Here is a 25,997-nt window from a genome sequence, read left to right as displayed (position 1 = left end):
CACACACACACACACACACACACACACACACACACACAGAAGAGAAAAAGGAGGACATTACAGCAAAGCCTTTTTTAGAAGAATAGAAAAGGTAGTAATTCGCAAAGGTTTTATCAACGATAATAAAAAGACTACAGGGAGTATAGGAGAAAAAATATCAACAATGATTTTAAGAGTATGCCAAGGTGTACGGAAAGGGAAAGAGGAAAGAAAGGATCAAGAACTAAGCACTACAAATGTAGAATGGGTAAGGATAAGATTAAGTGAAAAGAAGGGTATATGTAAAGTGATTAAAAGCTAAAGTTAGAGTTGAAAAAATATAAAGAAATTACTTATCGCTTGACAGCATTTGGCACATCTGACACAAAAAGTGGCAAACGAGATATGAGGTAACTGGGAAAGGTGCACTATGGGTAAGGGGTAAGCTCAAGAGTTTTTTTGGTTACCAAAGCTATGGTCATGGCCAGTCCTCGGAAATGAACCCCAAGATCAAGATTTGGGTGTTCGGTTTCACAGGTTGTGGCCAGAATGAAAACTGACATCATCAGATCTAAGTCTTCTGCAGCAGCAGGATTAACTAAAGCTACAGCTGCTGAATCAGGTTTGGGAAGAGTCTATAAAAACTTAAGATTGAGAAACTTTATACATCCTGTCTGCCTTTATAGGGGCAGCTGGCTGGCTGAGAGGAAAATTGCCGGCAGTAATGCACAAATCCTCCAAAGCTGAAAAGAATTTGAGGAATGGATGCAGTTTCCAGAAATTCTTTCTGTAACAGTTTGTAGTATTTTCTGAGGGACGGAGAAGCCTCAGTGTTCCTACACTGAAAACATGGACACATTCTAGAAACAGTCTCAGAGAAAGAGAACTCCTACAGGAAGAGTCAAAAACTGAGCTGTCCTCTGGGTCTGAATCTGAAATCTGATGAGAAAACCTTGTACCTTTCCCTTCATCCCCCTGTCCAGATTAAGAATCTTGAATCTATTCAGGAAAGGAGGTATCCCTCTATTTTACCAGAAACTACTTTAAAGAAGGATCAGCAGCCTGAATTAAATCTTAAGTCAGACCCAGTAAACTACTCCTGCCTAAGGAAATTTAAGGAGGAACAGATAACATTTTCTATTTCTTTCTGACAAGAAAACTAGGACCAACATTGTTATTAATGGCAACAGCAGCTTTCTCAAGGATGGGCTTAACATTCTGACAAAACAGGGAAGCCTTTCCCATTCCCTCTCCCAGGATCAACAAGAGTCTCTCTTTCTTAACCACTGAGGGGACCCCAGCAGCAGCAGAGGACGTGGCTATTTCCCCCAGTCCACAGTGGTTGTAGGCGCTATACCAGAGGGATCCAGGTAAAAGATGAGTGGTCTGAAGTACAACTAATGGTCACAACAAAGTCACCCACCTGTGGCTGAGTCAAATTGCTAGCCTACTGTGATGGCAAAGGCTGTCTGCAAAAAGTTTTGCTTTGTGGCTGGAAGAAGGACTGACCAAGAGACACAGATTGCTCCACGGTCAAGTCAAAAACAGGGAAAACAAGCAGCAAATGCCAGTAAAAACTAAAAGTCTTTAAAAGTAACTTTTTCACAGATAAGCACAGCAAAAAAGCACTTAAAACACTGACAGCCCCACAAAGTAAAATAAACACAATTTTATTCAGAAAAATGTTTTTCAATTATTTTAAACAACTTTTAAACTGACAGAAAATAACAGAGCTCCCATTTAAAAGTGCAGTGCAGTTTCAAGACAGCCCATTAAAACACAAACACCCAGCTTTAAAATAACTTTCCTGAACTGGAAAGTATTAATAAATATTACTGAATGGAATTTTTTTTCCCCAAAGGGAATTTATCTGTCCAGCAAAGAACAGCACAAGCCAACCATCTATCCTTGAAAGCCTCACAGGAGTGCACTCTTCAATGGCAGTAAAGATCTGAAAGGCTTGGCACCCAAACATGTCTTAGTCAACTCAGCTCAAGCTGCCAGACGATTTGGATGCGCACAAAGTGCCCTGAAGCTTTGGAAGCTGTTACAGGATCATATGAGGTTACTAGGCTAATGGCCCTAGGGTCTTTACAAGCCTATCCAAGTTTTACCATTATTTCCATGATCGACACTTACTGCCCCTGTCCAAGAGGGACACAGCTGGAACCCCTGAGGTGAATTTGTGGTTACCCATCCAATCATCCAGACTGTGTTTGAAGACGGCCAATGAGGTGATCTGCTTGACATGAAGAGGGAGTCTGTTCCAAAGGTGCGGTTACCTCTGGGAGACAAATATGTCCCTCCAGCAGGTTCTATTAATATCACATTACAGGTTAAGGCCTTTAGGGCGGGTATCTCATGTACCATTTGACTTGAGGATATGCAGCATTTTCAATAAAGCAGGGTTGGCCGCTATAACCTTGGCAAGATATAACCCATACAGCTAACGCTACTGCAGCAGTATATCAATATGCTAAACATTCAATTTTGTAATGCTTAGTGAAAGTGTACCCGGATAACCAAATAGCTGACCCAAAAATAGGTCTAGAGTCTAACCCTTTCCAAAAGGCCCCTGAAGTTGCCACAACTCTGGTGGAGTAAGCCCTACCATTCTGAGGGGGACTTTTTCATGTTTAGAATAACAGAACTAAAGAGCCTAAGACAGTCTCCTTGAAATGGTGTGCTTAGTAACTGGCTGTCCTTTTTCCTTGACATCAAAGGATATAAAAAGCTGGTCTAGCACTCTGAAATATTTAGTCTTCTTCAGGTAGTACTGGGCTTGACTGTGGACATCCAAGGTATAAAGAATTCTCTCACCTCTGTTTTTGGGTTCAGGGAAGAACATTGAGATTTGATTAGTTTGGTTCAAAGTAAACTCAGAAACAGCTTTGAGCATGAAGATAGGGTTAGTTCCAAGACTCAGCCTGTCACTGACTCTGACTCACCCTTTCTAGAAGGAGGGAGGCAAGGTGGCTGACTGCAATGTGGACAATGGAAAGAATGTTGGTGTGTCACCACAACATGAAAAGCTTAGCGTGTCCATGCTGCAAGCTATGTGCTGCTAGTTCAAGAGGTTATGCATACATGGCAGTGAGCATGCATGTCTTGAAGCAGCTACAGTAAGTCCTGCAAGGCTGCCACGTCTTAACACCTCACACTGTTCTCCACTAGAGAAAGAATGGGTCAGAGGGTGCATGTCCTTATGGATAACTGAATGGCTTGACTAAGTGCAAGCATGACTGTTCACCTAACCCTATGGCCCACTTAACCAAAAAAAGTGGATGAAGGAAGGGAGGAAATCTAGACTGCAGCAGTGACCTCATCAAGACATCTATGATTATGGTAAGTTGATAACACAACTATACTATGCTCTTCATGTAAGGCATTGCTGGAATCATAACTTAAGGGAAGAGTCCCAAAGCTTCCTGCACCTGTCACTTGGATGGTCTCCTGAGGGCAAGGTACTCTTCAACATTGCTGGGGGTGAACCTTACTTTAGCCCCAAATATGATGCCTAATCTGCAGTACATAGAAAAGATGTTTAATGGAGGCCATGTAGCAACTTCCAAGATATGTTCATCAAGATTCCTTTTCAAAAGGCAGTGATGGTGTATAGGCTTCTGATGGAGTAGGCTTTTATCTCACCTGGTAATTTAATCCCATGGTACTTGTTGCAGAAAATAATGCAATGGGAGATCCATTTGGAGAGGGTCTGTTTTGAGGAGGGCAGTAATGTTTTATTTTCTCCAAAGGCAATAAAAAAGCTGATCAGCCTGTCTGTAGGTCTTTGCTCTAGCCAGGCAATACCATAGATGTATGTGCACACCTAGGAGATGCATACTTTCTCCTTTGTTTTGTGGTTTGGGAAAAAAGAATGGGAGTTGAATTGCTGGTTTAGTGTGCCCTCTGTCACATTTTTTGTCATGAATGAAAGCATTGGTGTGCAAACTGACACTGTGTGGAAGACAAGGAAGGTTTTCTTACACATCGCTTCTTGTAATTCAGAGACCCTCTTGGCCAAAGTAATTGCCACCAGGAACAGTGTCTTCCACAAAAGGTATTTTCTGTGGGCTGATCCTGCTGGCTGAAACGGTGGCAGAGTCGGTCCTTCCAATATAAAATTCAGGCCCCAGAACAGTACAAATGCCCTCTTTGGAGGCATGTGTTGCAAGATGACCATGAGGAAGGGCTTTATTCCTTGAGTTAAGTGGTAAACAAACCACTATAGCAGAGAAGTGCATCTTAATGGAGGTACAGGCTATGCCTGCATAAATCAGTTCTGTCAATAATTGCAAGACCATTGGTGAGGGAAGTAAAGGCTAAGCCTATGCAAAATAACAATGTCAAATACTGCAGGACCACTGTAGGTACTAGGCCCACCCTTTGACACCATAAGAAGAATCCTTTCTTATTTTTCTGGATATAATTTCATTACACTTAGTTTTCTGTCCTCCTTCATTATGATACAAATCATCTGACAGTAGATGTCCAAAGGAAGATTATACCTTCCAGGTTGACAGATTAATGGTCTAGTAGAGACCCCAGGAACACTATTCTCTGAGAGGGAATAAGGTTTAATGTCTGCAAGTTTGGGGGGAGACCTAGTTTCTACAGCCAGTGTTGTGCAAAGAACATGTCTTTTCTAGCCTATGATTGGGACTGGGCTTGCAGGAGAGAGTCCAGGTACAGGTAAATATGTATGCATTTTGTTCTGCAATGGGCAATTAGTGGAGGGAGATATCTGGTGAAAATTCTTGTAGCAGTAACAAAATCAAAGTGCAAAGAGGTGAAATGAAAGTAGATGCCCTGCCAGGAAGCTTACATAGCACCCGTCCCTTCTGCGAATAGAGTACACAGGCATGTACCTTTTAAATCCTTAGTGACTATGCATGTTTTGGTCCTTAAAATTTGAGGGACAGCCCAGAGGGTTAACATTTTTAACATGAGACCAACAGAAACATGCATTTTCTGTACAAGTCCAGAATGGACCTCCATGGGCTCTCGCTATCTGAAACCAAAAATAGCTTCGAGTAAAAAGCTTTTACTTCCTATCCCCTCAGAACCACATTGATAGCCCTTTGCTCTAACGTAAGTTGCAAACTGGTACAATGAGGTGTTCCTGGTCTGCTTGAAACCTTGATATCCCCTTGCCATGTGGATTGCACTTGAATGCTAGATTATACCATTTTGAAATGATCCCTAGTATCTATTTGTCTGTTATGACTGCTGTCTAGTCTGCTAGGAATGCAACTAATCTTCCCTGGTGTGGTAATGGGTCTTGGTACTACTAAAGCAGAGGTGGGGATGGAAAGGACAGTAGGCTGGGGTGTAGTCACAACTGCTCTTTGGTGGGGCCAAAGATTTTTGTCTTCAATTGTTATCTTGTCATATTTTTCTTATGGAAGGGTCTTATTCATTTTTGGCTTTTTACCCTTCTCCAGTTTTCTGCAAAAAGTCCTTGTTTGCTAGGGAAACTCCAACTACAGTTAGGCAGGGGAGAAAAAAACATTTGCCTTCCTCTACTTTTCTTTCAGATTTCTGAAAACATCATATTCTTATGGACCAAACAGTACTTCTCTGTCTACGAGGACATTCAACAATTTGATTATGATGTACTTAGGATGTGGCTGCATGCAGAACCATGAATGTCTTTTCTGACCTACATGATTCAACTTTGATGTCATGCTTACTTACCTAAATAGTTAGCCGTTTGAATGAGGTGTACAGTGGGGTTCTTTGGTGAATTCCTTGTCTGGGGAAGAATGTTCCAACAGCTATTTTAAGATGCATTTACTCAATTACAGAATGTGAGACTAATAATTTAGAGTTCTAAATGCCAAAGTGGTGGAAGCATACATCTCCAATTGCCTACATGCCTACACTCTTAGCTGTTGGGTACTGTATTTCTCTCAGGGGGATGTTGAAAAAGAATGTCAGGATCTGTCAATGGGATTTTATATAGAAGTAATGAGGCCCTTAGACACTGCAAAATCTATCTGGCCTTCTAGGGGATGAAGGATAAGAGTCTGGACCTGAGGACTGGTCTCAAACAACCCATAAAGCTCCTTGAACAGGAGAAACTGTAATAAGCTTCAGGGGGTGGGGGGTGTCATAATCCAGTAATTCTGAAGCCATTTTCTGGCCATCAGAAGCCTTAACTAGCATTATTGTAAGCACATAACTCATATCTGGTGTTGTCTATTTCGCTTATCTTCAACTGATGGGACAAAGTCCCTAACTACTTCACATCTGGAAGGTCTCACCAATGGATATTATGGTGGACGGTGGAAGCAAATGAGGCAGTAGAACAGGACTGTAAATCCAGCTTATAACAGTATATAAAGGTATGTGCAATACACTAAGCAGCCGCAGCAGAGATATTATCAATAGGAATTCTGAAGAAGACTGCTGTGGAAACAGCAAATACCCAGGCAGAATAAGCTTTAGGGTTGCAGGGCAAGAGTGACCCTCTTTTCTTTACATACAAAGGAAATATACTCAACCACCTGGAAAGGGTCACTTTGGAAACACCCTTTTCCAACTTTGACCAACTTTGACCGAAGAATAGGAAACAAACAGCTAGTCTTTTTTTTTAAATGTTTTGGTTCCACATATGTAAAAACTCAACTGGCAATATGCATCCATCAATGCAAAATGCACTCTCCACTTGTTGGAGAAACTCTGAAAGAAGACTGGCAAGTTAATTGTCTAAATGTAATATAAACACCAAAGCTACTGTGGGAAGAAAAGTATGGATGGTTTGATGTTAAACCTTATCTTTGTGAAATACGAAATAAGGCACCTTACAGGAAGTGGCACAAAGCTCTGAAATTCTCTGAGAAGAGAAGGGGTAATGGCTACCAGAAAAAATCATCTTCCAATAAAGATACTTTAACCCTGCAATCACAGCGGGTTCAAAATGAGGTTTAGTCAAAACCTGGAGTAAAAAGACATCCAGGGAGGAATAGGATCCCTTAAAGGAGATTAAAGAAGAAATGTGCCCTTTAAAAAGGCTTTAGATAACTTCAATACATCAATAGGGGGTCTGCTTCACTCCCACATGAAAGTTAGAGATGTCAACCATTTGAACCCTAACAGTGGAGTAGGTAGCACCCTCCTGGAACAGAATAGCTAGAAAGTCCAAAATGGCAGAAAGTGGGGCCAGAACAGGATCCATGCCCTGGAGAGTCTCTGGGACACAAACCTATCCCGTCAACAAGTCCTACTGATATCACAGACCAGGTTGAGGTCGCGCGTACGGCTGCGCAAGTGGAGCTTGACTTGCGGATATGCAGCAGTCCCATCTAGGTGGGGTCTGAGATTACTTTGATCTTATGGCCTCATTGTCAGTGGATGAAATACCCTTACTTAGGAGGTGGGCCATGTAGAAAGCTTTCCGTACAACGGAAGCAACATGGTGGTCAAAAAGTCAGGTTGCTATCAACCTGGGTGCCCAAACCCCTCACTACTGATTGTGCATTTAGGACATTGTTATTAATGTGATACATGGGGACGTCACTCTCCCCAAAGGGGATAATGATGCATTTTTTGGCATTCAGCTTGAGGCCACGTTTCTGGCACCAGTCATTTGTTTGGGTGAGACCCTCTTGGAGGACATTCACATCACTTGGGGAATTGATGACTGTGCCCAGCTTGCAGTCATCTGCACACTTGGTCAGTCATAGCCCACTGGTTTTGGCCTGCACCCCATAGAAGTATATCCTGAATAACAGAGGCCCCAAGACCGATCTCTGGGGTACGCCACTCATTATGGGTCTACTGCTTAAGCTGGCTTCCCTTATTTTGATTAGGTGGTTCTATTTGTGGGCCAGTTTGCTACCCATCTGGTAACATATGGATTGATGCCTAGTTGAGAGAGTTTATCTACTATGCCCGAGTGGGGAATAGTGTTGAAAGCTTTGGCCAGGTTAAGGTAGGCGGTGTGCAATGTCTTCCCCTCATCCATGGCTTTGGTGACTGTCTCAAAGAAGCTGACCAGATTTAACAGACATGACCTCCCCTTCACAAAGCCAAACTGTGTGGGGTCAAGTGTTTGGAGGTTGCCAGTGTCGCTGTGAATGAAGTCCATGATCCATTCCATGATCTTGCAGATCAGGCTAGTTAGGCTGATGGGTCTATAATTTCCTGAATCGGTGGATGCTCCACCTTTGTGTAAAGGGATGACAGTGGCTGTCCTCCACTCGGATGGGACAAAGCCGGTACTCAGGCTTTGATTGAACAGGGCACCTAATGGTGCTGCAAGTTCATGCCTGAGTTCATATAGAATGCAGCCTCGGATGTTATCGGGTCCTATGGAGGCTGTATTTTTTGCCTTTGAGAGGACAGTGATGACCTGCTCCCTAGAGATAAGGGGTGGGGGGCAGGTACTGGGGATGTCCTGATTTACTGATGGGGTGGACAGAGGGGAGAAGTTTTTGCTGAATCTGTCAGCCAGTAGACTGGCTATATCTACAGCATTTGTGTATGAGGTGTCCTTGACCACAAGTTTTGAACAGATCTGGGTGATTCCTTTGAGACTGTGGACATATGTGAAGAAGGCCTTATGACTGTCTCTAGTAGATGTGGCCAATCTGGACTCGAAGTTGGCTTTACAGGATTTCACTAGTGCTCTTATTTGCTTGTTCAGGCTAAGGAGAGACTGCTTCCAATTGGGTATCTGCTCCTTCTTGGTCCTGGACAGCAATTTTTTCCATTCGTTATATAGTTTATTTATTGCAGATGTCCACCAGACAGGTTTACTCTTCCTTGCGGAGGATGATTTTGGGCTGTCAGGTATTCCTGATTCCATGCATCTATATAAATGCCCGTATAGTACTTTTGTGTAAATCTGGACATTGGTGCCAGTTGCTGCAGTGGGGGAGGGGGCTGTGAAGCTGTTTATACCATCTCTCAGGAGGTTGGAATCAGCTTTGGAGAAGTTTGTTTGACCCTAGATAGTGGGGGGCCAGGGGAGATGGCGACTTTGAAAGTGACTTCTTTATGGTCGGATCTTACCAGGGAGGATGATACCATAGAGGTGCTGCAGTGGTTACTCATGTTGGTTAAAACCAAATCCAAGATATTATCGCCTCTTGTGGGGGGTATCAACTAGGTGTTCCAAGGCATTTGCACTGATAAAAATAGAGGAATCTCTGGGCATTTGTGTTCTGGCATGAGTAGTTTTTCCAGTCTATGGTTGGGTAATTAAGGTCGCCCAGGATCAGGGTAAAGGGTTAAATCTTGATAGACTTGAAGAGGTCCAGATAGGTGGAGTGGGCATCTTGAGTTAAATTTGGGGGCCTGTAGCTAGCTATAATTTGACTAGGGATCTTGTCAATGGTTAACTGCACCTGGAGTGTCTCCTGTGCATCATATTGTTTGACCAGCCTGGAGGTGTGTGTGTCTTTAATATATACTGAAACTCCACCTCCTGTGGCATTGTTGCCCACATTTTGGGGTCTGAATGTATGATAGGATGAGTAACCAGGTAAGGCTGGGGTGCTCTCCACAACTTTGAATCAGGTTTCTGTGACTGCACAAATGTCAGCATCTTCCGGGGTTAAGAATGCTTGCAATGAGTCCAGTTTCATGTTTAGACTCCTAGTGTTTAGCAGCATGACTTTAATTTGTGTTTTGTTGAGATTTTTATGTTGGTAGTATCGACCTCATGACTTTTGCTAAAAAAGGCACTATTGGTTTAAGTGGCTGAAGTTCAGAATAGGTCTCATGTCCCTGTTTTTCTTTGGTTCTCCAAATCCATTTTGTTTTGTTATTCCTACCACGGCATGAATACATTCTGGATCCTTGTTGAATTGGTAGGACTTCCTGGATAACTCGCTTGCCTAGCAGCTTTCTGATTTCTTGTGCTGTATCCCTTTTTTTTTTTCTTTCCAGGAGTGGAATGTTGGGAAATCTCTTGTAGTTGGGTGGGGGAGTACAAAAAGAAAGGGAATTATGTAGCTTCTATTTATGATTGTCTGCACCCAAGTACCTTGAGTGATGGCTGTCTAGGCTGAGGGGTGCAGAGATGACCTCCACTCGACCGCCTCCAGAGTGCAGCAGTTGGGCAACCCTCTATGAGTGCTGGAAGAGCAGGTCAGAGAAGTTGACCCATAACCCTTGATTCTGCAGACCATAATGACTGTTCACCCACCCATGCCTCTGGAGGGCCTATCACTAGAAGTGCTTGGTGTAAAGCCATGTGATTTATGGAACCAAAGCTTCATACCACCCTTCTGGTTCCTAGAAAAGGTCCTTTGGGAAGTGTAAAAGCAGATCCCAATGGCAGACAGGGTCTTGTATCCCGATCACTTCTAGTCAGTGTTTCTTTCACTTTTGGTCCAAAGAGAGTGGACCCATCATACGGGGTATTGATGAATGGTGTCTTAAAATACTCCGCAAAATTGCAAAGGTGCCTACAGATGTGCTGGCAAACAGCAATGCCAGTGCCCTCTGCTCTTGACATGCCATCAGCTGCATTGGATAATAGGAGCACTGACACATTTGAAAGGGCCTGTGGGGTAGCCAACTTTGCAGCAACAATTTTAAGGGCTTCCACAGGTAAGGACCCCAAGAGAGACTTGAAAAGTGTCCAAGTCAAATCTCTCTGAAAACATGTTAAACGGGTCAAGTAATTCAGCACCCTTAAAGTAAAGGTTGATGAGGCACAAACCCACTTTGCAAATCTGTCCAATGCCCTGGAAGTCTTGCTGGGGGGTGGGGGTGGGGTGGGCAGCATAGCTCTCCTCTAAAAGCTCTTTGTGGCTGTTACTACTAAAATGGCATCTATGGCAGGACCCATGCTCTATAATGGCCTGTCCTTAGGAGGCACTAAAATCTTATCTGGCTTGCAGGGAATTGGTTTGACCATGTCCAGTTCCTTCCATCAAGTTCATTGGCACCAGGGACTACCCAGGAAGAAGATGGGCCAGTCCTGTAGCCTTATAGGAATACTAGCTCCGCTTGGGGGGGGGGGGTGTTGGTGGACCATCCCCCCTTCTATCTCAATAATTCAAGAATCTCACCAAAGGTGACATTCTTTGAGGGGATCTAAAGGAACCCTCTCCTTCACTGAAATCAATAACCTCAGTGACAGACTCTTGAGGGGTGTCCTGCTGCCTCCTTTTACACGTGTGCTTATGTATTTCTACAATGGGAAGAGATTCAGAAGCTTTGGGGAATCCACAACATGGACATTCTCTTGGGGGGTGGCTGTCCAATGGCAACAAGAAAAGGTGGAAGAGGAGGAGAAGATGTCAGCAGGGGATGGGAAGGTTCCAAATATGAAAAGGCTCACCAGACTTGGAGAACTCTCTTAAAAGTCAAAACTAGAACAAAAACAAGCCCTGTAGGATCTAAAGACTCTGACAAGGGCACACTCCAAGACCCAATCTGGCTCAGCTCCAAAATCAGTACAGGAACTGAGCTAGCAAAGCCCACAGCACAGAGAGGAAGGGAAAGACCTGAAAGTCTCTGAGTTGATCCCGACACCCAGGAGCTGGTGCCTATTTCTCAGCCCTAAGACCCATTGAGATCTGATGAGGTTGGAGAAGACCGAGTAAGAGAGATACTGACAGAATGGAAGAAGACCAGTCTTTCAGATCGGACAGGTATTCCCTGTGGAACATTTGGATCCACTGACATTGGATCTGAAGGTCAGATCAGGGAAACAAAAACCATGAGAGCTGTGGAAGGGACTACTCCTGACCCCCCAATAATAGACAGTGCAGGGAGAACTCCTAGCTGAATCTGGGTCCTTGAGAATTCCATTATCATCCTGTCCAAGTCAGTCTTGGACAAGCTCACTGATGAGTGCATGATCTGAGGGATGAGATTAATGAAGGCAACCTAGAGATGTGACCATACATCTGAACTGTCCAGATTTTTGCAGAACGTCCAGATTTTTTCTTCATATTGTTGGCCTGTTCCTCATAAAATTTGTGTTTTTTTGGCAAATCACTGAAATGATCTGAGGATTGTCAGTAAATAATGACATACATTTGAGTTTCAGACTCCAAATCCCGCAGAAAATATATGTTAAAACAACCCCTGCTATTCTAGCAACTTTCTAAGTTTATAAGAGCAATATTTAAAATATGTCCCTATTTGGAGCCTTTGTCCCCCCATTTTGTCGGTCTTTGTCCAGATTTCTTGCACTAAGACATTGAGAGGTATGGATGTGACATGATGACATCTCTTGTATGAAGGGAGATTGTAGCCAAGGACTAAATGGCTTCAGTTAGAACCTGGGTCCTGAAAAATGGAGAAGGTGATGACTTGTTTCTGGTCAGTTCAGTTCCTATACCAAAGTCAGGCCTGAAGATTTAGGCAATTTCTGTGCTGGATTCAATGGGTCTGCAGGATAAGTAAACCTTTCCATGGATTCCTTCTACCAGTGCTTCCCTAAAGATTTAACCCTGACATAATTCTTATTTTGTTTTTCTTTGATCTTCTCTAACTTGTTTTTTTCTCCACTGACTTCCTATCAGGAGAGCTGGGTTGTGAAGGGGTAGCTTCCCTCACTGTGGCTGGGAGAAGACCCTTCACAGCAAGCTTTGACTGCCAGTCAGAATGAACTCTAGCCCCAAAATCAGAGCATGTGGAGCAGTTTCTGTTGAGATGAGAGGGCCCTAACCAATAAACAAACTTGAAATTACTGCTCTGAGGGGAAATCTTCTCACAGGAGACACTTTTTTTTTTAATTTGGTGTCCTTGTCGGACATGATAGCCAGGAGGGAAACGTACATGCAAAACAAAGTACAGTTGTGTACCTACCATAAATGTAGATGTTTGAGTGTATTCACTGTTGCAGTCATTACAATTGGGTTATCCTGCTCGCAGTCGGTCTGAGTTCCAAAGTCTAGGTCCGGCATCGGTTGCTGTTGCCTCCCCCCTGACATCAGTGCGCCAGGGGTATAAAAGATACAGTCGACGCCATTTTCTTCAGTCTTTCTTGCCCCAGATGTCAGGTGCCCCTAAAATGGTAGGCTAAATTATGCCAATAAGCATGCATACACAAAAAACAACTTTTCCTTCATCTACAAGCAAATACACCACATAGGTTGTATAGAATAGAGAAGCACAGATAAGTCCCAGCAAGGAAAAGGGGGATGGTGGGAGGGTAACCTGGACTGCAACATTGAATACACTCGAACATCTAAATTTATGGTAGGCACACACAACTGTACTATGTTCATCGTGTTTCACTGTTGCAGTCATTACAATTGGGTTGAATCCCAAAGCTAAGGTTGGGAGGCTGGTGCTAAATAGGATTAGGAGAGGCTATCAGGCCCTGCAGAACTGCAGTGGCAAAGCCTGCCCTGGATTTAGAGTAGAGAGACAAGTGATGGTGCTTTGCAAAAGTATGCACTGAACTCCAAGTTGCAGTCTCTAAGATGTCTTTGGTCGGTACTCCTCTGAGGAAGGCTGCTGCTCTGGATGAATGTGGCCTAATGCCCTTAGACACTGATTTGCCACGCTGTGAATAGCAGAAACGGATGCAGTGGCCTATCCACTTTGAAATAGTCTGCTTTGAGATAGGCTTTCCTTGTGATCCTGCAGTATATGCCACTAGAAGTTGTTCAGTCTTTCTGAAAGCTTTGGTTCTGTCCAAGTAGACGTGTAGCTGCCTGTGAATGTCCAAAGAATACAGAAGTCTCTCACCCTTATTCTGTGGGTTTGGGTAAAAGGTAGGCAAATGAATTGTTTGGTTAAGGGCCACACTGGACACTACCTTTGGCATAAATGTAGGGTTTGTCCTCAGAGAAACCCTGTCAGGATGGAAAATGATAAAAGGTTCCACAGCTATGAGTGCCTGCAACTCTGAGACTCGTCTAGCGGAGGTTATTGCTAGGAGCAGAGCTGTTTTCCAGGATAAGAATTTTATATCAGCTGCAGAGGCTGGCTCAAACGGAGGCAGTGTGAGTTTTAACAAGATATAGTTGAGATCCCATGCAGGTATTGGTGCTCTCCTTGGAGGTCTTATGTTTTTGGCCCCTCTGAGGTACTGCCTTAGTAATGGATAAGAAAAAATAGGTGGTTCTGTATTGTAATGAGCTGAAATGGCAGAGGCATGAATTTTAATTGATGAAAAGGAAAGGCCTTTATATCCAGCATCTCAGTTAAGTACTGCAAAATCTAAGGAATATTTGGAACAATCATATCAATACCTTGTGCCTGGTTCCAAGCACAGAATCTCTTCCATTTTTCTGCATAAGATTTTCTGGTGCTAGGCCTCCTGGCCTCCAAAATAACATCCATCACTGCTTTAGAGAGAGGTGTGTCTTGAATGGCTACATTATCCGCCATGCTGCCAGGTTTCAGGTCCTGAGTTGGCTGTGCAGTATCTGACTGTCTTGTTGGGTCAATAAGTGAGGAATCTGAGGAAATGTCCAAGCTGGGCATTGAGACAAGCTCTTTAGGATTGGGGGCCAGTCTGGGGCAATCAGTATCATTTTTGGCTTTTCTTGTCTGACCTTGAGGAGTACCTTGGGGAGGAAAGGCATATACTGTTAGGTTTTTCCAGCTGAAAGATAGAGTATCCACTTTCCATGCTTGCTTGTGATAAGTCCTTGTGCAGAATCTCTGTAGTTGGCAGTTGTGAGGGGAGGCAAACAGGTCTATGTCCGAGCATCCCCAGTTCCTTGTTATCATGCTGAAGACTTGTGGATCCAATTTCCACTCGTGGGGATCCATTAGGTTTCTGCTTAGTTCGTCTGCCAGAGTATTTATTCTTCCTGGCAGGAATTATGCTTGCAGATGTACTTGGTAAGTCAATGCTGTGTCCCACAAGTTCATGGCTAGTCTGCAGAGGGGGTACAAATGTGTGCCCCCTTGCTTATGTACCACATGACTGTAGTATTGTCCGTCTTTATCAGTAGTTGTTCTGGATGTAGTAGATCCTTGAAGACTGTCAGGGCATTCTGAACAGCTAGCATCTCTTTTTCATTGATATGTAGATGCATTTGACCTGCGGACCATGTGCCCTGAATACAACTTCCTGCCATATGGGCCCCCCAGGCATAATCTGATGCATCTGTTGTCAATGTCTGCCAGGCTGTGGGTAAGGTGAATGGCTGTTCCGTGTTGTGGTGACAGGCTTTTGCCCAACATCGAAACTCCTGTTGCAGGCAGGGAATGAGGGTAATTATTGTTTCTAGGCTGTGGCAATGTTGAGTCCAAACACTTTTTAGACACCATTGAAGTTTCCTCATATGCAGTCTTGCATATGGAATTAGCAGAATGCAGGATGCCATGAAGCCCAAAGCCTGCAGAATTTTTCTTGCAGATAACTGGGTCTTTGTTGCCAACATTTTGAAATAAGTAGTCAGTTGTCTGTGTTTGTCTGGCGTGAGATAAGCCACCTGGGAAGTTGTATTTAAGCTTGCACCCAGGAATATTATCTCTTCAGAAGGTACGAGTTTTGATTTCTTTTCGTTTACTGTGTACCCTAGACCTGTTAGTAATCTTTTTACAAACGCCACATGCTGTAGTAGAAAGTCCTTGTTCTCTGCTTGAATAAGGCAGTCGTCCAAGTAAGGATATATTTGTATTCCTCTGTCTGCAAAATGCAATTACTGGTGCCAGGCATTTTGTGAAGACCCTGGGCACAGTAGATAAGCCAAAGGGCAGTGCAGAGAATTGGCAGTGCATTGAGCCAGCTATAAATCTGAGGTATCTTCTGCATGACTGTCTGACTGGGACATGCAGGTATGCCTCTTTTAAGTCTAAAGTCACAAGCCAAGCCTTCCAGCATGGGCAGAAGCTGCTGCAGAGTTAACATTTTGAATTTTGGAATATCCAGGAATGTGTTTAGGATAGACAGGTCCAGTATTGGTCTCCAAACTTTGTCCTTTCTGGGCACCAATAATATATTGCCTTGAGTAAAATTCCTAGTCCCTGCTCTTGCTGTGGTACTTGCTGAATGGCTCTCATGTCCATGAGGGATGAAACTTGTTTTTGTGCCTCTGCCCATTGATTGCGTGGCAGGTCTGGCATACCGTTTGGCCTTGGTAGGGTGTGAAAGTGGAACCTGTAACCTTGTGATATGACATTTAAGACCCATTTGACCTGGATGATCATGTGCCAATTTTGTGAAAAAAGTGCTAGTTTTCCCCCAAGGAGCTGCCAGAAGATAAGTGCTTGGTGCTGGCAGGAGAAAGTCATTGAGACTGTTTCCTGTATGTCTGTGATTTTTCCTCTCTGCTTTTGGAGGTAGAAGCACCCCATTGTTTAGGCCTGTATGAGCCTTGGGGCTGTGATCTTCCTCTGGGGCGTCTGTATCTGCCTCTTTGCGGCCTGTCTGACACTGGAAAGGACCAATTTTTTGTAGGCCAGTTCCTGCTAAATCTGGGAGGGTGCACCTGTAAGAAATCCTTGACTGTTTGCGTGGATTTAGCTTTGTCCTCCATTTTCTTCAACACCTCTTCTGCTTTAACACTGAACAAGGAATCATGCTGTAATGCAGCATCTAATAGTTTTGCTTTAACATGATTGGGCAGATTCTGTTCTTTTAACCAAGCATGCCTCCTAATGACAGAACCTGTAACAGCGGCCCTGCAGGAGGCCTCTAGAGAATCAAAACCACATTACAAAGTATGCTTTCCCACTTGTTCAGATGCATGCAATAAATCCTGCATTTCTTTGTTTTCTGCACATTCTGAATTTGGCAACATTTTCTGTTTAAGCAGTGACATAAGATATTGCTGATATTTAAGCATATGAAACTGACAATTTAAAGCTCTTACAGCCAAGGTAGCAGAAGTATAAATCTTTTTCCCCCATTTGTCCAGGGCCCTTGAATCCCTATCGGGGGGGAATAGGTTTTTTTGCAGTGGAAGCCTTGACTTCTTTGGGACCCTGAGAGATGGTTTCTGGGTCAGCAGCAGGGTTTTTGTAAAGAAATTTATGTGACTCAGGAACCCTTGTAGTATCTGTCTGGCTTAACAGGAGCTGGTGGTAAAGAATCAGGAGACAGACCGGACTCTGAAAATACATCTACAATGTCTAAAACAGGAGGAATAGCAAGGGGCCTGTGCTGAGGTAATAAAAGGAAGTCTCTGAGCCTTTTCTTGGATTCTGAGTAATCTTGGCTCTCCCAGTGGAAATGCTCCCTCACAGTATGCAGGGTCTCCCCAAAAGAATAATCCTCAGGAGGAGAGGCTGAAGGGATAGATTCTTCAGCATTAGAATCCTTATAGGGAGGAAGAGAATATTCCTGTTCAGAAGAGGAATCAGAGGAAATGGAAACCTGATCTGAAGATTCATATTCTATCTCTTGCCTAGGCCTCTTATCAGGAGGGGGATGGGAACCCCTGATCAAAGTAATTAGGTCTTCGGCCATTTTAAGCATCTGTTTTTTAGGCATGGAGGTCTGTCCAGGAGAATGCTGTACTTGTTTCTTTGTCTTTAGAGCTGCTTTAGTCTTTGCCTTTGAAGCTGAAATTGGTTTTACATATAACTCTGTAGGCCTGAAAACACCCTCAGAAGCCGATGCCTGCTCAGCGGCTCCAGACCCATCTGAGGAAATAGTTTCAGAGTGTCCAATACCTTGTGTTTCCAGTGGCCTAGTCGGCTCCACATGGGAGTCGGAAGTGGCCTGTGGCTTTGAGGTAGCGGGCGTCAGGGGCTACGAAAGCGCCTCCCTGAGAACCGGCGACAGGCCTAGCGGAAGCCTCGTCATCGGTTTTGTACCTCGGGTGCCTGTCCCTTTCTTTGCATTTTTTATAAACTCCGGTAGTCGGTTGCTCCGACGGATTTATATAGTTAAATCTTCTGCCAAAATAATGAAATGCAAAATCGTACTGACGCTTAACAGTGCGTTGGTTAAATCTAGCACAAAACCGACAACTAGCAACGTAGTGGTCAGCGCCTACGTAAGGAATACAGTAAGAATGAAAATCCTTATGAGGTATTTGCTTTCCACAAGAAATACAATTATTAACTTTTGCTGACATCGGTCTGGAGCAAGAAAAATGTTTCCCCAACGGGGTACTTAGCTTTAATGAAGACTTCGGATCTGAAATTCGAATTTGAAAATCTCAGGAGTCGGCCGACTGGCACTTGCGAACTGCTTTTGCTTCGGGCACTGCACGGCAAGAAAGACTGAAGAAAATGGCATTGGCTGCATCTTTTATGCCCCTGGCGTTCTGACGTCAGGGGAGGAGGCGACAGCAACCGACGCCGGACCTAGACTTTGGAACTCGGACCGACTGCGGGTAGCCTGCCAGCATGATAACCCAATTGTAATGACTGCAACAGTGAAACACAATGAACATCCAGAAAACTATACCACAGCAACCAACAAAAAACTTGACAGTCTTCTAACTCCAGTCAAAATCTTAGACAGAACTAGCAAGCACCATCTACATTAGAAAGCAGACTAAGCTATATCTACATATATCTCTACAGAAAAAAAAAAGTCCTCCAGAGAAGAAAAATAGCAAGGAATGAAGCTATAAAAAAGTGAACTGGAAGAAAACCTTACTAGTACTAGAAACAATTTTGCACTTATCTGGGGGAAAAAAAGCACTGAGCCAAACACCATATCTGAAGTTTTAAACGGCAAATGAGATCTAAGGGAAGAGGCCTGGGCCTGTGATCCAAAAGAATAAAGCTGCCGACATCGGATCTATACGACTCCGATATAAACATCAGTTGAAGACAGACAGAAAACACATCAGATCAGGAAATGGCTGACTGTATACTTGCCTTTATATATGGAGACGTTTGGGATACAGGAGATGTGAAGTAAGTATGGGTGGAAATGGCTAGGGTGTGAAACTGTGGCTGGATGTGGGACTCCACTCATAGTAGACATATGTGAAGATATAAATGCAGCAGTGGCTGACAAGAAAAATAAATTGATGGCAACTCATAGGACAGCTAAGCTACATCACAGTCAAAAGTATGGAGAAATCTCACCAAAGGTTTGGAGAAATCATTAAAAGTGAAGTGATAACTCAATAAAGGTCACAGACTTGAAAAATCCAAATTTTAATCATAAAAATACTTCCACAACTCAATAAAGCCTAGAGACAGAGGAGATCACTGCACGCATGATAAACAGCAAACAAGTTCTTAAGAGATGGAGGTGCACTATGGATTCTGGGTATGGGGAGGAGTTGAATCAGGAGAAAGCTCGTTTTGATGCTGAGGCAACTGAATCAGTATCACAGTCCTATCAGCAGAAGAAGATGAACCAGACAAGGTCAGATCTGTAGCTCAACCTACTAAGAAATGCCTCCATTAAACAACTGAAAGCAGTATTTACAACTTGTATAATATGAAAGTGATACACTATACTTTATGTTCAAAATTATGCATGTTATCTCCAAAACAAGATACAGAAACAGTCTTCTAGGCATGCCCAGCCACATTAATAACTACAACAATGTTCACTTCTATTTAAAATTATGCACGACATTCCCAAAATAGGACAAACCAAAAGTTTTTAGGTAGGCTGAACAATAGTAATAGTTGCTTAAAAGAAGTTAAAATGTATTGCTCATTTTGTGAGGCAAATGCAACAGACCCTTAAAGTTGGGTCTAACTTCCTTACCATACACAATACCATAATAAACAGTTGTGTCCCATTTCTGGAATTTACTTTGTTGGTAGGGATGGACCCCCCTGACTTTTTTCTTGAAGATGAAAAAAGAAGTTTTGTTCTTACCATAACGTTCCATCTGTGTTGTCTATCTTCATTCTTCATTCTTCATTAACCTGTGGGTTTCGGTCCCAGCCCTCGGAACAGACTTGGCCGTTTGAGCAGCTTGAGATCTGAAGCTCCTGCTACTCTTCCTTACCCATAATGCCTCTTTCCCCCAAAGTACCTCAGATTGAGTTTGCTATCAGTTATCTACCCTCTGTCCACTACAAATAAACTATCAAGCAACAGAACAGGAAACAATAACAGGAGCTCAAACAGGAACAGTGGTTCCATGAACATATCCATCAGGCCACTTGACATCTAGGACCGGGGGAAGGAAGGGGAAAGTTAATGAAGATGGACAACACAGATGGGAACGTTATAATTTCTTTACCTGATGATGCCATCTTCATTCATTCATTAACCTGTGGGACAGAGTCCCCAGCTACAGGAACCACAGGTGGCCCTCACAGAAGAATATTCTGGAACACACAGCCAAGCCAAAAAAAGACCCATTTCTGGAAATGATGTCCAATTTATAATGAGTAATGAATGTATGTGGATTACACCATGTAGCAGCTGCACAAATGTCATTAATAGATGCTCTTGACCAAAAAGCTTGAGAAGTTGCCAAAGACCTTGTAGACTGGGCCTTAATCTGACCAGGGACAGGGATGTTTCTAGAAGAATAAACAAAAGAAATACAGTTTTTAACCATCTCGACAAAGAGGTCTTAGTAATTGCTTTACCTCTTTTAGAGTCTTAAAAAGATATGAACAACTGTTCCGATTTCTGTTCAAGTAAAAACGTAACTGTCTATACACATCAAGTAAATAAGAGTGTATTCTCCCTTATTTTGAAAGTTTGGGAAGAAAACAAAGGTTGATGGAGTGAGTACTACTGGCTTCTGTAACAACTTTAGGCAAGTAGGATGGGTTGGTGCATAAGATTACCCGATCCTTGTGAAATGGTACCTCCTATACCGAGCCAACAGATATTGCCAATATATTGGCCGACAGATTCAGTGCCCAACTTTACCCCCCCCCCCCCCCCCCAAGGAACCTGTCACAATACCAGTAGATTGCCAGGCACCCAGTATTACTGCTGCACAGGTTAAAACAGCACTGTCCAAGGCCAAACTTTTATGGGACCTGATAATATACCTGGCTGTGTTCTACATGATCTACAGAGTGAACTGGCATCTCACCTGTGTGCCCTGTTCAATCACAGCCTCACCTCAGGCTTTGTCCCTACCGAAAGGCACACTGCTACAGTCATCCCTCAACACAAAGGAGGAGCGACTACAGACCCTGGGAATTATCGCCCCATTAGCCTGACGAGTTTGATATGCAAAGCATCATCATGGACCTAATAAACAAGGATATAGGGAATCTTCAAACTCTGGATCACACACAGTTTGGTTTTATGAAGGGTAGATCATGCCTGCTCAACTTGGTCAACTTCTTTGAGTCAGTCACCAGAGTTGTGGATGAAGGCAAGGTGGTTCATACAGCCTACCTCGATCTGGCCAAGGCCTTTGATACCATTCCCCAATCAGGAATCATAGAAAAACTCACTAAGCTAGGCATCAAGCCCTATATCACTAGGTGGGTTGCAAACTGGCTCACAGGCTCATTACCACAGTGTGAAAGTCGCTGGCTCCAAGTCAGACTGCCGACCAGTCACTAGTGGAGTCCCACAATGTTCAGTCCTGGATCCTCTCCAGTGTGGTATTTACTTCTCTGGACTCTGGCTGACAAAGTTCACAGACAATTGCAAGTTGGGAGCTATTATTAACTCCCCGAGTGATGTTGACATCCTACAGAAAGGCCTCACTGAGACCAACGACTAGTGTCAGAACCATGGCCTTAAGCTCAATGCCAAAAAATGTGTCATCATCCCCTTTGGGAAAAACCCGGTTCCCATGAATTACTACATTGATGGTAGTCCACTGAACACAGAAGACATTATAAGAGATCTGGGAACACAGGTTGACAGCAACCTCTCTTTTGACCACCAAATTGCCACTGTGGTCAGAAAGTCCTTCTATGTGGCACATCTCATTACTAAGGGTTTTGTATCCAGGAAGAAAGAGGTCATTGTCTCCCTCTACTCTTCCCTCATTAGGCCAATCATTGAATACACCATTTGGCATGTACCTCACCAAACACCTGCAACAACTGGAGAGGCCGCAAGTGCACCTCACAAACAGGATCCTAGGCCTTAAACATTTGTCCTATATGGACAGACTAAAAAAACTCCAATTATTCTCTGTCTCATATAGCCTACTGAGACGTAATCTCTGCTTGACTTACAAAGCCATGTCTGACCTAGCTCTGTTAGAAATGCTACATCTAAAGAAATTCCAATCCCTCCGCACCACATGCTCCAGAGACCTCAACATCATTGCCACAATCAACAGAACATGCTGGAGGGACGGGTTCATAACCCAGAGACTGCCCATGCTATGGAATAGACTTCCCATACATGTGAAGCAAAGCACCTCACTTGCCCTCTTCAAGAGAAATCTTGATGAGTGGATGGGAAATAGAAAATGCACCCCAGGGATCACTCCAGTGGCTTTACTCGACAGAGGCACTGGGAACTAAGGTCAGATGGCACGATGACAGGGTAATCCTATGGGCTATGCTTGTAAAGGCCCCAGGACCATTAGCCTAGTACACACCTATGAACTTGTAAGAAACTTGGAGGAAAGGGCCTACAACTCAGAGATTATTCCTGCTGAAGTAACGGCAACCAGAAAAAGTATCTTCCAGGAGAGAAACTTTAAATCTACTGTGGCTGCTGGTTCAAAAGGGTGATGAACCAGGGTCTGCAACATAATGGTCAAGTCCCAACGAGGAGTAGTATCCTTAATGGGAGGGCAAAGTAGAAAGGTACCCCTAAGGAAAACTTTACAAAGTTTCAAGGAAGCTAATGAAGACGAATTTACTCACAAATGAAAGTTGGAAATTGCAGCTAATTGAATTTTGACAGTCGAAAAACTAGCCCCACCGTTACAACAGGAAGGCAAAAAATCCAACACCACCAGGATGGGGGCCATAAAAACGGTCTATTTGTTTCTGTTGGGCCCATATGGAAAACCTTTCCCACTTACTCTTATAAATCCTCCTGGTGGAGGGTTTATGGACAGAAATCAAAATCTTTTGAACAGGGGACAAAAGCCTGGCATGCCTGGATATCATCAAAACCGGAGACGCCATGCAGTTAGTTTCAAGGCCTTCAAGGTCTGGGTGAGGGTCCCCTAAGGGGTGAAATAAAAGATCCAGAGTGGGATCTAGTGTCATCAGAGGGCAAATCACATGAGACTAAAGATAGGTGAACCAGACTTGTTGAGGGCAAAAAATGGCAATGAGATAACATTCCTCTTCAACCTGGATGTCTTCTGCAAAAACTTGGGAATTAGGGGCAACGAAGAAAATGCACAGAGAAGACTGGGAGGCCAAACATGGACTAGAGTATCCCTTTGAGACTGTCCCTGAGGCGGGATCAAGGCAAAGTACCTGCTGCATTTGTTGCTGAGAGGGGAGGCAAAGAGGACGCAGCAGGGCTGACCTAATTTCTGGAAGATTATGGTTGCCTTGGACTGGTTCAGAGACCACGCATGAGGCATCAGTAGGACTCGAATGAGCTTGCTCTCTAGGATGCTGGACTCTCCCGGAATGTACACTGCCACTAGAAAGCAGTTGGTTAGAGATCACCCATTGGCACACTCTCATAGCTTCTTGACACAGGGGGTAAGACCTGGTTCCTCTCGGTTTGTTGATGTACCAAACCACTGACATACTGTCCGTCTGTATGGCAGTAGTGAAGCTGTGTAGCTCTTGCAATGCCAAAATAATTGCTCTCATATCTAGAACACTGATATGCAAGATGGTCTCTTGGGGCATCCACGTGCCTTGAACCGCCAGACACAGACAGTGCCACCTCACCCCATCTGGGAGGGTTCTGTGGTCAATGTGGTGTTTGGAAAAGGAAGAATGAAGTCTCATCCTTGAAAATTGTTTGAATAATGAAGCCACTATAGCAGAGATTCTCTGCATACTTGGGAAGTCTGATGGGAAGGCTTAGAGGATTTCTGCATAAAGACCACTGAACCACTAATGTTCATTGTAAAATTCTCATGTGAAGATGCACTGTGGGCAAAAGGGGTAATGTAGGCTCCATAGATCCAAGAGCTCTGAGAAACAAACTCACTTTGTTTGACATGAAGGCATAGGCTTGATACTTGATCCACTGTTAGATAAGCCCAAGAAACTGTGGTGTCCAGTTATGCCCCTATGAACTATACACCTGAACCAGTTCCAACTGGGATTTTTCCAAACTGGGAGTTATGCCAAGGCAAGGAACCAGCTGTAAAAGATTATCCCTGGCCTGAATAAGGTGATACCTGGTTGAAGAGGTCAAGAGCCAGTTGTCCAGACAGGGAAATATCTGGAATCCCTGCAGCCTGAGATGAGTTGCAACCACTGCCAACCATTTGGTGAACATGCTGAGGGCTGTGATGAGACCAAAATGGGTCTCAGAGATTGACACCGGGCCCTTGGAGGGGAAGAGTGGCTGTAGCCGAGGGTGGAGTAGTCTCAGAAGAAAGCACACTCATCACCTCGAAGGCACCCCAATCCGGAGCCGAGAGAAACTCCCGCTCTGTGGAGAAAGGACACCACTCCTGAACCAAGGATGAGGGCTCTGAGGCAGATGTGGGAGCTGAACTGACCTGCGCTAAAGCTCAGAGAGGAAGAGCCAGATCTGACAAAGGTCCAGTTCGACTCTCCCTCCCCCAGAGACGACGAGGGAGTATTGGCCCACAGACCCCTTCATAGACGATGGCATAGAAGTGGTCGTTGCTAAGATTGGCAACGAAACTTCCGGAATGGACTTCGGAACCGAAGGTTCCACCACAAGGATTTCCAGACACTCTGGCCCCGAACTCAACTGAGTCGGTGGAGGAAAGTACAGTTTTGTACCTACCATAAATGTAGATGTCCGAGAGGTATGCATCTGCAGTCCTAACAAATGGGTTGTCCTGTCGTCAGGCAGCCCTTCGGTCGGCCGGATTCCAAAGTCTGGGTCTGGCCTCGGCTGATGTCGCACTTCACCCGACGTCATAGCTGCAGTTCTTCGGGTATAAAGGTATCAGCCGACGCCATTTTCCTCAGTGTTTCTTGCCCCAGATGCCAGGTGCCCTCTAGTAAGGCTAAATTTGGATAAATGTAAAAGTTTCCAAATAAGAGAGAGCAAATAAAAATAAACATGTATATACATATATCCAAACAAATACACCATAATAGATTCCCCCAGCTAGCTAGAAGATGGGCAAATACCCTAGGAGTACCACAGAGGGGAAGGAGGGAGGGTAATCCTGACTGCAGATGCATACCTCTCGGACATCTACATTTATGGTAGGTACAAAACTGTACTATGTCCTTCAAGGATGCATCTGCAGTCCTAACAAATGGGTAGAATACCATAGCCAAACTGGGGGAGGAGGAATAATAAGATTATGGTGTAGTTAAGATCCCCTGCAAAACAGCAGTGGCAAAACCTGCTAAGGATCTGGAGTATAAGGGTAGATTATAATGCTTGGCAAATGTATGCACGGAGCTCCAAGTAGCAGCCTCTAAAATGTCTTTGGTAGCCACTCCTCGTAAAAAAGCTGTAGTAGTGGCTGTAGCCCTTGTGGAGTGAGGTCTGATGTTTTCTGGCGTTGCCTTTCCATGGTAAGAGTAACAAAATCTAATGCAATTTCCTATCCACTTAGAGATTGTCTGCTTTGAAATTGCTTTTCCTTCCATTCCTGTTGCATATGCTACCAGTAGCTGGTCAGTTTTTCTATTGCTCTTGGTCCTGTCCAGGTAGTAGCGCAATTGCTTATGTACATCCAAGGTATGTAATAGTCTTTCTCCCCTGTTCTGTGGGTTGGGGAAGAATGTAGGCAGGTGGATAGCTTGGTTTAAAGATACTCTGGAGACCACCTTTGGCATAAAAGTAGGATTAGTTCTCATGGACACTCTATCTTGATGGAAGATAAGGAAGGGCTGTACTGCCATTAATGCCTGTAGTTCAGAAACCCTTCTTGCTGAAGTGATTGCAAGCAGGAAAGCAGTTTTCCATGATAAGTACTGTAATTCTGCTGTTGCTGCTGGCTCGAAAGGAGGGAGTGTCAACTTTTCTAGCACAAAGTTCAAGTCCCATGCGGGCAATGGTGGCTTCCTTGGTGGTTTTACATTTTTAATTCCTCTCAGAAACTGCCTGAGTAGAGGATGTGAGAAGACTGGAGGGTCCATGTTGTATTCTGCTGAAATAGCTGATGCATGGATCTTAATGGAAGAATACGACAGGCCAT

The 25,997-nt window shown here is 44.0% G+C and overlaps 1 protein-coding gene across 1 annotated transcript in view; it reads right to left on the bottom strand.

The window, feature by feature from the left end:
- ZC3H6 (zinc finger CCCH-type containing 6) overlaps positions 1 to 25,997 on the bottom strand; it is a 1,382,498-nt gene that overhangs the window by 195,662 nt on the left and 1,160,839 nt on the right. The gene's annotated exons all lie outside the window — the stretch shown is intronic.

This window comes from Protopterus annectens, chromosome 1.part2, assembly GCF_019279795.1.
Source record: "Protopterus annectens isolate FY-2018-M chromosome 1.part2, PAN1.0, whole genome shotgun sequence".
NCBI lineage: Eukaryota > Metazoa > Chordata > Ceratodontiformes > Protopteridae > Protopterus > Protopterus annectens.
This window is presented reverse-complemented; position numbering and strand designations above follow the sequence as displayed.